The 14,967-nt window shown below is 44.8% G+C and overlaps 1 protein-coding gene across 11 annotated transcripts in view; it reads right to left on the reverse strand.

The window, feature by feature from the left end:
* The window catches only part of LOC140464825 (cadherin-18), a 742,457-nt gene that overhangs the window by 178,347 nt on the left and 549,143 nt on the right, over positions 1-14,967 (reverse strand). The window contains exon 1 of one of the 11 annotated variants that reach the window (XM_072560306.1): positions 3,095-3,130. The exons of the other annotated variants lie outside the window; for them this stretch is intronic. The gene's annotated coding sequence lies outside the window, so the exon portion shown is untranslated. Of the gene's footprint in view, positions 1-3,094; positions 3,131-14,967 lie in introns of those variants that run through there. 11 annotated transcript variants of the gene reach the window in all.

The following is a 14,967-nucleotide window of genomic DNA, read 5'->3' on the forward strand; positions in this document are numbered from 1 at the left end:
TTGACATCATTAAAAGCCAATGACACAATCCGCTGCTTTAGGGTATAAAACCGGGGAAAATTGAACAGTTGGGAAGAGCTGCCAAAAGGCCAACAGCTGTGGGCTGATAGCTAGAACACTCTGAGAGGTACCTGTCTAGAGAAGGAGTTTATACAGAAAGAAAAAACATCAGCACCAACCTGGAGAGCACATCTACAGAAGATTCGACAGCTGGTGGGTTTTGAAATTTGAATTTTTCAGTAAATCTTAATCAGGGGTTTTATCAGACAAGCATAATAGAAGGGAAAGTAAAAGATAGGTTAAAGGAAAGAGTTGTAAATACTTGTTAGTTAATTATTCTCTGTTATACTTTAAGAAATAAAGTTGTTAATTTTTGAAGTAAAGTTGTTTAAATATTACTTGGTCTCTTGAATTTTCACAAATTACTATATGGGATAAATCCTTTCTATGTTGCTGGTTTAAATTAAACAGGAGGGTTTACCCTGTGTCATAACCACTAGCCTTCTTGATTTCCTGCTGCCCCGTGTGCTAGTATTCTGTGCTTTATGCAAAAATATCCCAAATGTCTCAGTGATGCAGCTTTCTGCATTTTTCACCATTTAAACAAGAGCGTTCTCTTGTTCTCCCTTCCCAAGAGACCTTGAGTGCAGGTAGATAGGATAGTGAAGTAGGCATTTGGTATGCTTTCCTTTATTGGTCAGAGGATTAAGTATAGGAGTTGGGAGGTCATGTTACGGCTGTGAAGGACATTAGTTGAACCACTTTTGGAATATTGTGCCTAAGTCTGGTTTCCCTCCTATAAGAAGGATGTTCTGAAAGGTTCAGAAAAGATTTGCAAGAATGTTGCCAGTATCATAAGTTTTGAGGTACAGGGAGAGGCTGAATCGGCTGGGGCTTTTATCCCTAAAGTGTTGGAGGCTGAGGGGTGACCTGATAGAAGTTTCTCAAATCATGAGGAGCACAGGCTGAAGAGGCAAGGCCTTTTCTCCAGGGTAGGGGAGTCCAAAACTAGAGGGCATAGGTTTAAGGTAAGAGAGGAAAGATTCAAAATGGACCTGAGGGGCAGCTTTGTCAGACAGAGGGTGGTGCACAAATGGAACAAGCTGCCAGTGGAAGTGGTAGAGATGTGTACAATTACAACATTCAAAAAACATTTGGACAGGTACATGGATAGGAAAGGTTTAAAAGAACGTCAGGGTTTAGAGGCATAGTGGGACTAGTTCAGATTCGGAAGCCTTGTTGGCATGGATGAGTTGGATTGAAGGGTCTGTTTCCATGCTGTATGAGTCTGCGCACAATAGTCAATTCTTTATCTATGTCAATACACTTTATCCAATACTATAGGCTCTTATCTTATGATTTAACTTTTTTGTGAGGTACCTTGTCGAATCCCTTTTGGAAGCCTAAACACCACATATCTATTGTTTCTCTTCTGGTTGAGACTTACTTGAAAATTTCAAATAAATTAGTCAGGCATAATTTCCCTTTCATGAAGCCATGCTGGATCTACTTGATTACAGTAAAAAGGATGACACTGTGGTGTCATTTGGTTTGTCAGGTTTAAATTCTTCATAATGGTCAGATGTGCATTGCAAGCGCACGCATCAAAACAACTTCAAAACAACACATCCAAGTCATTGATGGACAATTGCCGTGAGTTTGATGGAAGGCCTTGAATAGATGTGGTGATTGGCTCTTAAGCGAAATCAACAATCCAAGAAATAGGAGCAAAAAAGACCATTTGGCCCATCAAGCCAACTCCACCATTCTATTCAATCATGGCTGATCTTCAGCATCAACTCCACTTTGCCATGTGCTCCCTGAATCCTTTGATTCCCCAAGAGACAAAACATTCGTCTATTCATGCTGTACAAATAAATTCAATGATGGAAACTCAATAATTCTTTGTAGGACAGAATTCCATCGATTCATAAACCTATGAGTGGAGAAATTTCTTCTCATCTCAGTCCAATGATTGGTCCCTTATCCTTTCACTGTGCACGTACTTTAAACTCTGTGACCAATCTCCAAATCAACTCTCTGCAGAGTTTTGGTTGCCTCACTGAGATCTTCTCCTATTGTTCTAAATGTACAGAGATTACAGCACCAACTTGCTCAGCCTCTTGTCATTGGAAATACATCACGGAGAGTTATTTAAGGAATCTTCCTGACACTACGTCCAATGCAAATCTCTTCTTTTGAAAATATGGAAACGCACACATCGTACTCCAGATCTAGCTCACCAATATTGTGCACAATTTTAGCAAGGCTATTTTATTTCAATATTCCAATCGCCCTGCTCCAAAACTTCTTCATCCATCCCTTCATACCTGCCAGCAGAGGAAGGTGTGGCCTTGTCAGCATCCTCAGGCCTTGCAGTGTTCTGCCGCAGTCAGGAGGCACTGCTAATCACAGCACGGTGACACAAGATGTCTGTGTGTGTCAATAAAGACAGGAGAAGCCTGTCATCATTACCATAATGAACACATCGCTGAGCTTTGCAACAGTATCAACTGTCACGCTGAATTCAGACACATCTTTCAGCATGTCTGCACCAACAGAGACAGAACCCCAGGGTTTTAGGGCCTAGGAATGAAATAAAATAACATTCTTTCCAGCCTCATTACTGAGAGATAAATGAGGAAGTGTTTAATGCCAGTGGATAGCGAACATCAGCACTGGCGCCTGCTGGCATTGCCATACATTTGAAACTAGCCTGCATGGTTCCAAGTCTTTCTGACTGATGTACATTGTGTAAACAGTGAATAAACCTTTCTGTTCAGCTCGGAGAGATTCACCTCTCTCTCTACAATCTCAGCTCGAGCTCACAGTTTATAATTTAGGTAATTAACAATTGCCAGTGAAACAAAACAAAGAAAGGAATTAATTTGAGCCAATGTCACTTTGCAATCACAACAAATCATTAATAAAATTCCAAATAGCATTATACCTAATCAGCAAACACCTCTGCAGATTGGTGACACAGCCATGTTGGGGTCTCTCTCTCTCTAACACTGTGCACAGGATATCGTTTCTTTATGACACCAGCGCATTCTGTTCAGGGGTTTTCAGGTGGAATTAAGCAGAAAAGTACCTGTTTGTGCTGCAAGGAGAACATCTGGAGTTATTCAGTCAGCACTCAGTCTGTGCAACATATGGATTATTGGAATTAAAGAGTGATATTTTCAAAAGGCTGATGGATAGATGAAACAACACATCAGCAAACAACATGACCGATTAGGAGATTTATTTTGCTGAAGGATTACAATAATGAAGTGATGAGCTTTTAATCTTCTTCCACTGCCTACACAAAACCTCACTGAAACTTCTATTTTGGTTGGATATTAGCTCCCAGGGTTTTGTGGTGCAGTGGTAGTGTCCCTACCTCTCAGCCAGACGTCAGGTTCAATTCCCACCAGTCCGACAGGTATGCCATAACATGTCCAAACAGGTGAGTCAGAAAATAATTAAACAAAAAACTTAATCCTGCAATGTGAAAAGAAACTGTTTTTTTCCAATATAATCCTTCTTCGTACATCCTCAGCTCAAACAGGCTCAAGGAGCTCATGGCATCTTCCTTGTGAAAATAATTTTAATTTCAGACAAAATTCAAATAGCCAGTAGGATCAGCAGGGACGGACCCTCGAGAAGGAGAGAGAAATATACAATATTAATATGGGACAGTGGGGTTTGGAATGAAAGAGTTTTATGGGGTTTCATTTTTCTATCAGACTCATAATTACATTATCATTGACTCCCTACAGTGTGAAAACAGGCCATTTGGCCCAACAAGTACACATCAACCCTCCAAAGAATATCCCACCCAGGGCCATCCCCCTACCCCATTACCTTTATACTTCCCCTGACTAATGCACCTAATCTACACATTCCTGAAAACTGTGGAGAATGTAGCATAGCCAATTCACCCGACCTGCACATCTTTGGACAGTGGGAGGAAACTGGAGCACCCGGAAAAAACCCACGCAGACATGGGGAGAATATCCAAACTCCACACAGACAGTCGACCAAGGCTGGAATTGAACCCGGGTCCCTGGCGCTGTGAGACAGCACTAATCACTGAACCACCGTGCCACCCTTAATGTTTAAGCTGCAACGGTATTTTTATGAATCACAGGCTTAGTTGTTTACCACCTTGTACTAGCATTAATACAGACATCATCCAATGACATCTATTGTCTGTTCTCACATGGATGATCCCTGGAATGGTAGGCCTAACATACGATGAACAGTTGAGGATCCTAGGATTGTAGAGGTAAAAACAATGACTGCAGATGCTGGAAACCAAATTCTGGATAAGTGGTGCTGGAAGAACACAGCAGTTCAGGCAGCATCCAAGTAGCTTCGAAATCGACGTTTCGGGCAAAAGCTCTCAAGGGCTTTTGCCCGAAACGTTGATTTCGAAGCTACTTGGAGGCTGCCTGAACTGCTGTGCTCTTCCAGCACCACTTATCCAGATCCTGGGATTGTAGTCATGAGAGTTTAGAAGGTTGAGGGGACATCTAATAAAAACTTACAAGATAATACATGGCTTAGAAAGGGTGGATGCTGGGAAGTTGTTTCCGTTAGGCGGGGAGACTAGGACCCATGGTCACAGTCTTAGAATTAGAGGGGGCAAATTTAGAATGGGAATGAGGAGACATTTCTTCAGCCAGAGAGTGGTGGGCCTGTGGAATTCATTGCCATGGAGCGTTAAATGTCTTCAAGGCAGAGATTGATAAGAGGCAGAACTGACAAATGACAGAAACTGGATTTGTTAGGATGATATTCATTAGAGTTTAGAAGATGAAAGTGGAATCTCATGGAAACCTATAATTTTGATAGCATTTGGCAAGAACTTTCAAAAGGGATGGCTGGAAAATGGGAAACCTTCAAAAATGAGATAATTAGAGTCCAGAGACAGTATATTGGGGTGAAAGGAAAGGCTGGTAGGTGTTGGGAATGCTGGATGATGAGAGAAGTTGAGGGTTTAGTTAAGAAAAAGGAGGTATACGTTGGGTATAGACAGCAGAGATCAAGTTAGTTCTTAGAAGAGTATAAAGGCAATAGGAGTATACTTAAGAGGGAAATCAGGAGAGCAAAAAGGGGACATGAGATAGCTTTGGCAAATAGGATTAAGGAAAACTCAAAGGGATTTTATAAATACATTAAGGACAAAAGGGTAACCAGGGAGAGAATAGGGCTCCTCAAAGACCAGCAAGGCAGTCTATGTGGGGAGCAACAGGAGATGGGGAGATACTAAAAGTTTATTTTGCATTAGTGTTTACTGTGGAGAAAGACATGGAAGATATACAATGTGTGGAAATAGATGGTGACATCTTGAAAAATGTCCATATTACAGAGGAGGTGGAGCAGCATATCTTGAAATGCATAAAAGTGGATAAATCCTGAGGACCTGACCAGGTGTACCCTAGGACTCCATGGGAAGTTAGGGAAGTGACTGCTGGGCCTCTTGCTGAGATATTTGTATCATCAATAGCCACAACTGAGGAGCCAAAGACTGGAGTTTGGCTAACATGGTGCCACTAATTCAGAAAGGTGGTCAGGAAAAGCCAAGGTACTATAGACCGGTGAGCATGACATCAGTATTCGGCAAATTGTTGGAGAGAATCCTGAGGAACAGGATTTACATTGTTTGGAAAGGCAAGGACTGATTAGGGACAGTCAGCATGGCTTTGTGCATGGGAAATCATGTCTCTCAAATGTGATTGAGGGTCTTAAAGAAGTAATGAAGAGGATTGATGAGGGCAGGACGGCAGATGTGATCTATATGGACTTCAAGTAAGGCGTTCGACAAGGTTCCCCATGGGAGACTGGTTAACAAGGTTAGATCTCATGAAATACAGAGAGAACTAGCTACTTGGATACTGAACTTGCTCGAAGGTAGGAGATAGAGGGTGGTGGTGGAGGATTGCTTATCAGACTGGAGCGTTGTGACCAGTGCAGTGCCATAAGGATCGGTGCTGTAACCACTACTTTTCGTCATTTAAATTAATGATTTGAATATGAACATAGCGGGTATAGTTAGTAAATTTGTAGATGACACAAAAATTGGAGCTGTAGTGGACAGTGAAGAAGGTTTCCTCAGAGTATAATGGGATCTTGATCAGATTAGATTCCCTACTGTGTGAAAACAGGCCCTTCAGCTCAACGACCCTCCAAACAGTAACCCACCCAGACCCATTTCCCTCTGACTAATGCACCCAACACTATGGGAAATTTAGCAATTCACCTGACCTGCACATCTTTGGACTGTGGAAGGAAACCGGAGCATCCGGAGGAAACCCACACAGACACAGGGAGAATGTGCAAACTCCACACAGTCGCCTGAGGTTAGAATCAGATCCTGGTGCTGTGAGGCAGCAATGCTAACCATTGAGCCACCATGCCATCCCCAATGGGCCAATGGGCTGAGAAGTGGCAGATGGAGTTTAATTCAGATAAATGCGAGGTGCTGCATTTTGGGAAAGCAAATCTTAGCAAGACTTATACACTTACTGGTAAGGTCCTAGGGAGTGTTGCTGAACAAAGAGACCTTATAGTGCAGGTTCATAGCTCCTTGAAAGTGGAGTCGCAGGTAGATAAGATAGTGAAGAAGGCGTTTGGTATGCTTTCCTTTATTGGTCAGAGTATTGAGTACAGGAATTGAGAGGAAATGTTGCAGCTGTACAGGACATTGGTTAGGCCAGTGTTGGAATATTGCGTGCAATTCTGGTCTCCTTCCTATCGGAAAGATGTTGTGAAACGTGAAAGGGTTCAGAAAAGATTTACAAGGATGTTGCCAGGGTTGGAGGATCTGAGCTACAGGGAGAGGCTGAACAGGCTGGGACTGTTTTCCCTGGAGGGTTGGAGGTTGAGGGGTGACCTTATAGAGGTCTACAAAATTATGAGGGGCATGGATAGGATAAATAGACAAAGTCTTTCCACTGGGGTCGGGGACTCCAGAACTAGAGGGCATAGGTTTAGGGTGAGAGGGGAAAGCTATAAAAGAGACCTAAGGGGCAACTTTTTCACACAGAGGATGGTACATGTATGGAATGAGCTGCCAGAGGATGTGGTGGAGGCTGGTACAATTGCAACATTTAAGAGGCATTTGGATGGGTATATGAATAGGAAGGGTTTGGAGGGATATGGGCCAGGTGCTGGCAGGTGCGACTAGATTGAGTTGGGATATCTGGTTGGCATGGGCGGGTTGGACCGAAGGGTCTGTTTCCATGATGTGCATCTCTATGAATCTCTGACTCTATGAATGTATATGCTCGAGGCTCATGATTTTGTGCTGAATTCTTCAGCTCAGACACAAACTTTTACTTGAAAGCACATTATCCGTCAGTTATATTGCAGGAGGTGCAATGCTGAAGCTGAAAGTGGAAACATCACTCTGAGGGTCTTGTTCAGACTCACAGTGTGTGCTGAGCTAGAGCTGAATCAGAGAGACACTCACTAATGCTCAGAAATTCCATACACAAAACCACCTACTGCTGCATTGATATTTGTCAGAATGTCATTTGTTTCACAAAAGCTGATCATGTTCATCCCTTGAACAAAATTGACTCTACTTTCCAGTCAGCATCGGCAAAGTGATGTAATTGAAAGGAAATGAATCGCCTTCAGATCTTCAAAGAAGGCCCACCCCTCAGTGAAGGGTGTTGGGGGAAGGTGGGGTGGGGGTTAATCCAGAATACAGATGGTGGGATTGAAAGGCTGGACAGTGAGATGGCCCAGCTTATTCTGAGGCAGCCAGATATTTAAGTAACCAGCGGTGAACCCTCAGACGATCCCTCACCCTTATCTGACCCTGGTGCTGAAATGCTGACAGCTCCTTGTTGCAGAGGGGTCACTGGGAGGAATGGTAGGGACTTGGTGCCAATTTGCCCACCCAGTGCCCAGGATCAGTGAGGGTCCCCCAGGCCTCATGTGAGTTAGGGATGAGATCAGGATCAGGGAAGATAGGAATCCCATGTTTTTGAGGAGGAGAGGTTGTAACAAGGGAAAGTCTTTGGAGGTGAGCTGACAAGAGTGTATCTCGATGAAGGACCACATCCCTAATGCCTGGCCTGTCAATCGAGCACTGAGTGTCAGAAAACAGGATTTCCCCATTGGAGCCCACAGGCCAGGCTTTGGGAATTGACCTGTCCATTTGGTCAGGTGACTGCACTACCTGACATTGGTTGAATACCAAGTGAGGTGGATTGAGACCCCTCAATGGCCACTAAGTGGTTCATTAAAGGCCTCAGTGAGTGGTGCAGCAGGAAGGCTGACTTTGAGCATAAAACCCGAACATAATGGGGGTGAAAGTTTTTCTCCACTGGTACCCTGTCACTTGATTAGCTGCCCCTCCACCTCCAAAGCCCTGAGCAGGGGCCACTAAATTCCACACATGTTGATTGGCAAATGGTACACTTGCAGATTTTTAGTTTTATTTCAGATTTCTGAAGCATTTTAAATCAACCGTTTTATTGAATAATCTTCCGTTTAAACTAATTCTTGGTACACAAATGCCAATGTAATGTACAAATCAAGGACTTGCTGATGAGACACCAACCAGAAAGGGTGATCAGGTAACCAGAATAAGAGGTGGAGAAACAGATTCTTGATCAGCTGGGCAATGGGCTAAGGAGTGTCAGAAGGAGTTTAATTTGGCTAAATGCGAGATATTGCATTGTGGTCTGGACTTACACAGTTAATAGTAGGGTCCTGGGAAGTATTGTTGAACAGAGAACCCGAGGGGTTCAGGTACATAGTTCTTTGAAAGTTGTGTCACAGGTAGACAGAGTGGTTAAGAAAGTGTTTAGCACATTCACCATCATTGCACAGACCACTGAGTCTAGGTGTTGGAATGTCATGTTGAGGCTATATGGGACATTGGTGAGGCCACTTTTGGAGTATTGTGTACAGTTCTAGAAATCCTGCTATAAAAAGGATATCATTAATTTGGAGAGGATGCAAGAAAGATTCACAAGGAATGTAGAGTTTGAGTTATAAGGAGAGACTGGATAGGCTGGGACATTTTTCACTGGAGCATAGGAGGTTTAGGGGCGACCTATTAGGGAATAATGAGGGGCACAAATAAGGTGAAGAGCAAAGGTCATTTCCCTATAGCAGGAGTGTTCAAAACTAGTGAGCGTAGGTTTAAGGTGCGTGGACAAAGATTTAATAGGGACTTGAGGGGCAACGTTTTCAAAAGAGGGTGGTGCGCATGTGGAATGAACGACCAGAGGAAGTGATAGATGCAGGTACCTTCACAACATTTAAAAGACATTTGGAAAGGTTTAGAGGATATGGGCCAAACACTGGCAGGTGGGACTGGATTAGTTTGGGAAACCTGATCAGCATGGATGAGTCGGACTGAATGGTCTGTTGCTGTGCTGTATGACTCTGACTCGAAATCAGAGTGAAATAAAAGGATGCAGCTTGAGGCAGGAAATGCTCCCTAATCAAACTTATTGATCACAACACTAATTCAACTTCTAAACCATCAATATCCTGCAGCCTGTGTGCAATAGACATTGAATAAAGTTTTACAAAAGTACAGAAAGCTCTACACTGTGAGTGTAAAGAAATCACTTCTCTCAGTATTTATTTTATTTCGGTGTTGTCTTTCTTAAACATCCCCCTGACTGGGTGTCTCTCACAGAACAACCAATGTTCCTAAGACTAGTTCTGACATTCAAAAATGAGCACCACCTCATTGGCTATTAGTTATTTGGACTATCCCTTGATGATAAAAGACACTACATAAATGTGAGTTTTTTCTTCATCCCATCGAGCTGCTGTCAGCGTGTGGGACTGTCATCAATGTTCTGGGACTGTCATCAATGTTCTGGGACTGTCATCAATGTTCTGGGACTGTCATCAATGTTCTGAATTCCAGTTGTCTGTGGGTCTGAAAGAGTTAATGCTGAGGAATGCATTGGACACGACCTGAGATAATGATGTCACATGTACTCAGGCAGGGGAACAGGTTTGGATCTCCAGCAAAGGACCTGACATCAAGGTCTTCCTCACAATCTCACGCACAATGTCTACCACGCCAATGTAACTTTAGCCTAATTACTAACACACAGGACACTACGTCTTGTACCAACCAAGAACCTCCTCTTGTCAGACTGTGTGGGAGATTTCCTTGAAAATACTAGATCAACTGGTCCTCTAGATCCCTACCAGGAAAGAGGATGGTGATAGATGAATCCGACAACAAGGTGAATTATGGTGAGGATCCATTGTATGACATTTGGCATTTCACATATTATAAACTTGAACTTTTACTTTTTCAGAAACATGAGACACCAGCCTTCATGGCTAAATTATCACAGCTCAAGTATTTACACAATTACCAACACTGCAGAAAGTCACATTGTCATGCTATATTGCAGGACAGTAATCGCAAGTTATGACTTTTATGTCTTTATGTTATGTAAACAGTTACCATTTTTAATGTGCAAGTTCTCCCTCCTACTCACTTGATCAGGGGACTATTGGATAATCCCCGTGAAGGTTCACTCCCACTGCACATTGTAAACAGAACATATGTTGAAGAGTTCAGTTGTAAAAAGAAACGTGATAATTGCTCGATGGAAACAAGTTCCCCAATTTTGTGAACTCATAATTCTGACAGAGATAGAGGGTGAGAGAGAGGAGATAAGAGACTGAAAGATGCTTCAAGATTGACACTAAGCCAAAGAAGGAGACATTAATTCTGATGAACAAAACCATAAACAGAGATAGATTTTAAGGTAAGTTTACAAGGAAGAAAGAGGAGGAAAATTTATCCCAGAGTTTACAATATTGGTAGCTGAAGACATGGCCACCAGACTGTTAAGGTGACATACGTTCCTGTGAAGTGTCTTGAGATATTTCTCTATAATCTTGGTGCTATATAAAGGGAAAGTGTTGTTAGTGTCATTTCTCAAAGATAATTAATTGTCTGTTGTGCCCATTCCATCAACTTAAAATATCAAACATCAGAAATATGCTGCAATTTTGCTAATTGCCTGTCAGTGACAGTTGTTCATGTCTCCATCTCAACGTCAAGTCATGACAAGTTGTTCAATTGTGGAATATATCAAAGGTATGCCGCCCATTTTTATCTCAGTTCTTGACAATCCTGATCAGCTGTTTGTTAAGATTCTCACCTGAAATAGAGAGAACCTGTTGATGTTTGAGGCTCCTCTGACCCGGTGGTCACATCCACCCCCACTATACACAATCACAGTGCACTGAACACCAGTCCGAGTGTAAGGCTCATCAATGAAAAGCTCTGGCAGGGCATCCCTACCCAATTTGCAATAGACAGTGATATCAAAACCCAGCTCCAACAAGCAGGAATGCCAGATGTGATGGTGTCCCAGATGTTCTAAAGTCATGTTGGAGCTGGGATTCAGATGCTAAGGGGAGGCAAGCCCATGGATACAACGAGGAGGAGACTTCAGTGCTGCCAACTGTGGAGACGGAATGTACAACGGACAGGTCTATGTGATAAAAGAGAAAAGAAACTTTACAGCCAGGAACAGACCCTTCGGCCCTTCAAGCCTGAGCCGATCCAAATCTATGGTCAAAACCTGTCGGTCAATTCCTGAGTATCTGTATCCCTCTACTCCCAATCTACTCATGCATCTGGCGAGACACATCTTAAATGAAGCTACCATGCCTGCCTCTACCACCTCTGCTGACAATGCGTTCCAAATGCCCACCACCCTCTGTGTGAAGTACTTGCTGTGTGTATCCCCCTTAAACTTTCCACCTCTCACCTTGAAAGTGTGACCTCTCGTTGTTGAATCCTTCACCCTGGGAAAAAGCTTGTCTCCATTCACCTTGTCTATACCCTTCATGATTTTGTAAACCTCAATCAGGTGCCCCCTCAATCTCCTTTTTTCTAGTGAAAATAAACCTGACCTACTCAATGTCTCTTCATAGCTAGCACCTTCCATACCAGGCAACATCCTCGTAAACCTTCTCTGCACCCTCTCCAAAGCGTCCACATCCTTTTGGTAACGTGGCGACCAGAACTGTACATAGTATTCTAAATGCAGCCGAACCAATGTCATATACAATTTTAACATGACTTACCAGCTCTTATACTCAATACCCCATCCATTGAAGGCAAGCAAAAAATATACTCAAAAAAGATACTCAAAAAATACAGTCCGCAGATTCCTCAGGAACCAACCCAGACAAGCAGACCAAACACAGCCAGAAACCCTAACCACCTTACCATACATTAAAGAAGTTTCAGAAATGACAGCCAGACTACTAAGACCCCTCGGAATCCTAGTAGCACACAAACCCACCAACACTCTCAAACAAAAACTAACAAACTTAAAAAACCCAGTACAACACATGGACAAAACCAACGTCATCTACAAAATTCCATGCAAGGACTGCCACAAACACTATGTAGGACAAACAGGAAGAAAGTTAGCCACCAGGATACACGAACACCAGCTAGCCACAAAAAGACATGACCCTCTCTCCCTCGTAGCCCTACACATGGATGAAAAAAAACCACCAATTCGACTGGGACAACACATCTATACTGGGACGGGCTAAGCAAAGACATGCCAGAGAATTCCTAGAGGCCTGGCACTCCAACCACAACGCCATAAACAAACACATAGATCTAGATACCATCTATCAACCCCTCAGAAAACGAACAGGAAATGACATCACCACAAACCCCAGGAACCCCATCCAGGACAAACAAATAAATAGAAAGCAGGAGACAACAGCTTCGCTTCACTTGGAGGTCGCCACTGATGATGTTACCTAGCCAGGTAATGAAACATCTGGATATCAAACCTACAGCTCAGCGAGCAAACCTATCATACCAACAGTGCCCTCTTCTAGATCTGGAACTTATTAAAACAAACGAATCATGGAATCACTACAGTGCAGAAAGAGGCCGTCCCAACCCTTCAAAGAGCTTCCCATTCAGACCCTATTGTTTCCCCATAATCCTATCTAACCTGGCCAATTTTGGATTGAGAGAGGAAGTCAGAGCACCAGGCGGAAACCCCACAGACACAGGGAGAATGTGAAAACTCCACACAGATAGTGAAGGGTGGAATTGAACCCAGGTCTCTGGCGCTGTGAGGCAGCAGTGCAAACCACTGACCTACCGTGCCATCCAACAGGGAATCAAAAATATAGATTTCAATCATCACCGCCCATCAGCCCTATTGGTTCCTCCTGTCACAGCCATACCAATTTATGTCACCTCATCTCCTCCATCTACCTCTATGACCTGACATAGCCTGCATGTCCAGTGAGATCCCTCTATCCAACACCATTTCCCTTTTTTTTTACACTAGTGTTTATTTTCTTTTTCTTTTTTTTTCCAAGTGGTCAGTGAACACTCCTGTTTTTTTTTCATTAACCCCCACACTACTGCCTATCTGCTGTAGTACTTATTTTTTCCCCAGCACCCATGGTATGTGTGTTCAGGTGTGAGACACAGTGAGAGACACAAAGTGCACGAATCTTTATTCAGTTTCCACCACCAGGAAGAAAGGAAAAACACCCGAGTGGCCAGTGACAAGCACTGCTCTTCACATCAAAGGGCAATGCTATGTGATCAAACAGTGAAGGGGAGGGTAGGGACTAAATCAAAATAGAGTTGGAGGGGGAAATAATGCACTCCACTCCCTGCGGCGCCCACCTCTCCCTGAACAACTCCAGGGTGTTGGTGGACACCGCGTGCTCCTTCTCCAAGGACACCCGGGCTCTAACGTAACCGCGGAAGAGGGGCAGGCAGTCGGCCCTGACGACCCCCCTCCACGGCCCGCTGCCTGGACCTGTTGATGGCCAGTTTGGCCAGGCCCAGGAGCAGACCCACGAGGAGGTCTTCGGACCTGCCCTCCCTCCTCCGTACCGGGTGCCCGAAGATCAGGAGCGTGGGACTGAAGTGCAACCAAAGGTAGAGGAGAAGGTTTTTCAGAAAATCAAAAAGGGAGTGCAAATGCCCCCATCCAATATATACATGGTCCACGGACTCCACAGCGCCACAGAACAAGCAGTTGGGCTGGGAGTCCGTGAACCACCGCAATCTGCGGTTACAGGGGACTGCTGCATGCAGCACCCTCCACCCCAGATCCCCGAGAGAAAGGGGGAGGACTCCCGCGTAGAGAGCCCTCCACTGGGGATCCCCACCGCCCGGTGGCAAATGGGCACGCCAAGGTGTGTCCGGACGGTGGATGAGGGAGAAGAGGTGGACGGTGTACAGCAGCAGTCGATACAGGGGCCCCCTTTTTACCCCCCTGAAAGGGAACAAAATTAAAATTCCGGAGGCGGCTCAGGTTGTGGGGCACAGGCTCCCGCGGGAAGTACGGGACCTTGGGGCCAATGTGAAATTCCGTCCGGGCCAGGGTGAGCGCGGACGGGATCCCACCGCACACCTGAGCGTCCTCCAACTGGTGCACTACGTCGGGTCCGAGCACCGCCGTTTTAAGGTGTCGGATGGCGGTGGCCACGTACTGGACGTCTACCGCTGCCCTGCTAGCTATGTCCTGCAGCAGCGTCCAGCCCAGGCCCCCGGCACCCAGCACGTCCCTGACCCTGGTCGCCCTCGCCGCCACGGCCTTCCCCTCCGACAGCCACTCGAACCCACGAGTACGGAGGTGCGGATTCCTGACCAACGGCTCCCTGACGACAGCCGCTACTCCAGCCGGAGGGTAGGCGCGACGCGATTCGACCATGTTCCAGACAGTGATCAGGTCCTGGTAAAAGACAGGCAGCGCCTTGAGGGCGACCTCCAAACCGTCGCGGTCGACGAACAGGAGCTGCGTGTCGTAGTTGAGGCTGCGCACCTGGTGGAAAAAATAAGTCGCCAGGGCGCACCACCTAGGAGGAGGCTCGACGTAAAGGTATCGCCGCAAGGTCTGAAAGCGGAACGTTGCGACCTGGGTGCAGACGCACACCAGCGACTGACCGCCCTCCTCAATAGGGAGACTC

Source organism: Chiloscyllium punctatum, chromosome 41 (assembly GCF_047496795.1).
Source record: "Chiloscyllium punctatum isolate Juve2018m chromosome 41, sChiPun1.3, whole genome shotgun sequence".
In the NCBI taxonomy this organism is placed as follows: Eukaryota; Metazoa; Chordata; class Chondrichthyes; order Orectolobiformes; family Hemiscylliidae; genus Chiloscyllium; species Chiloscyllium punctatum.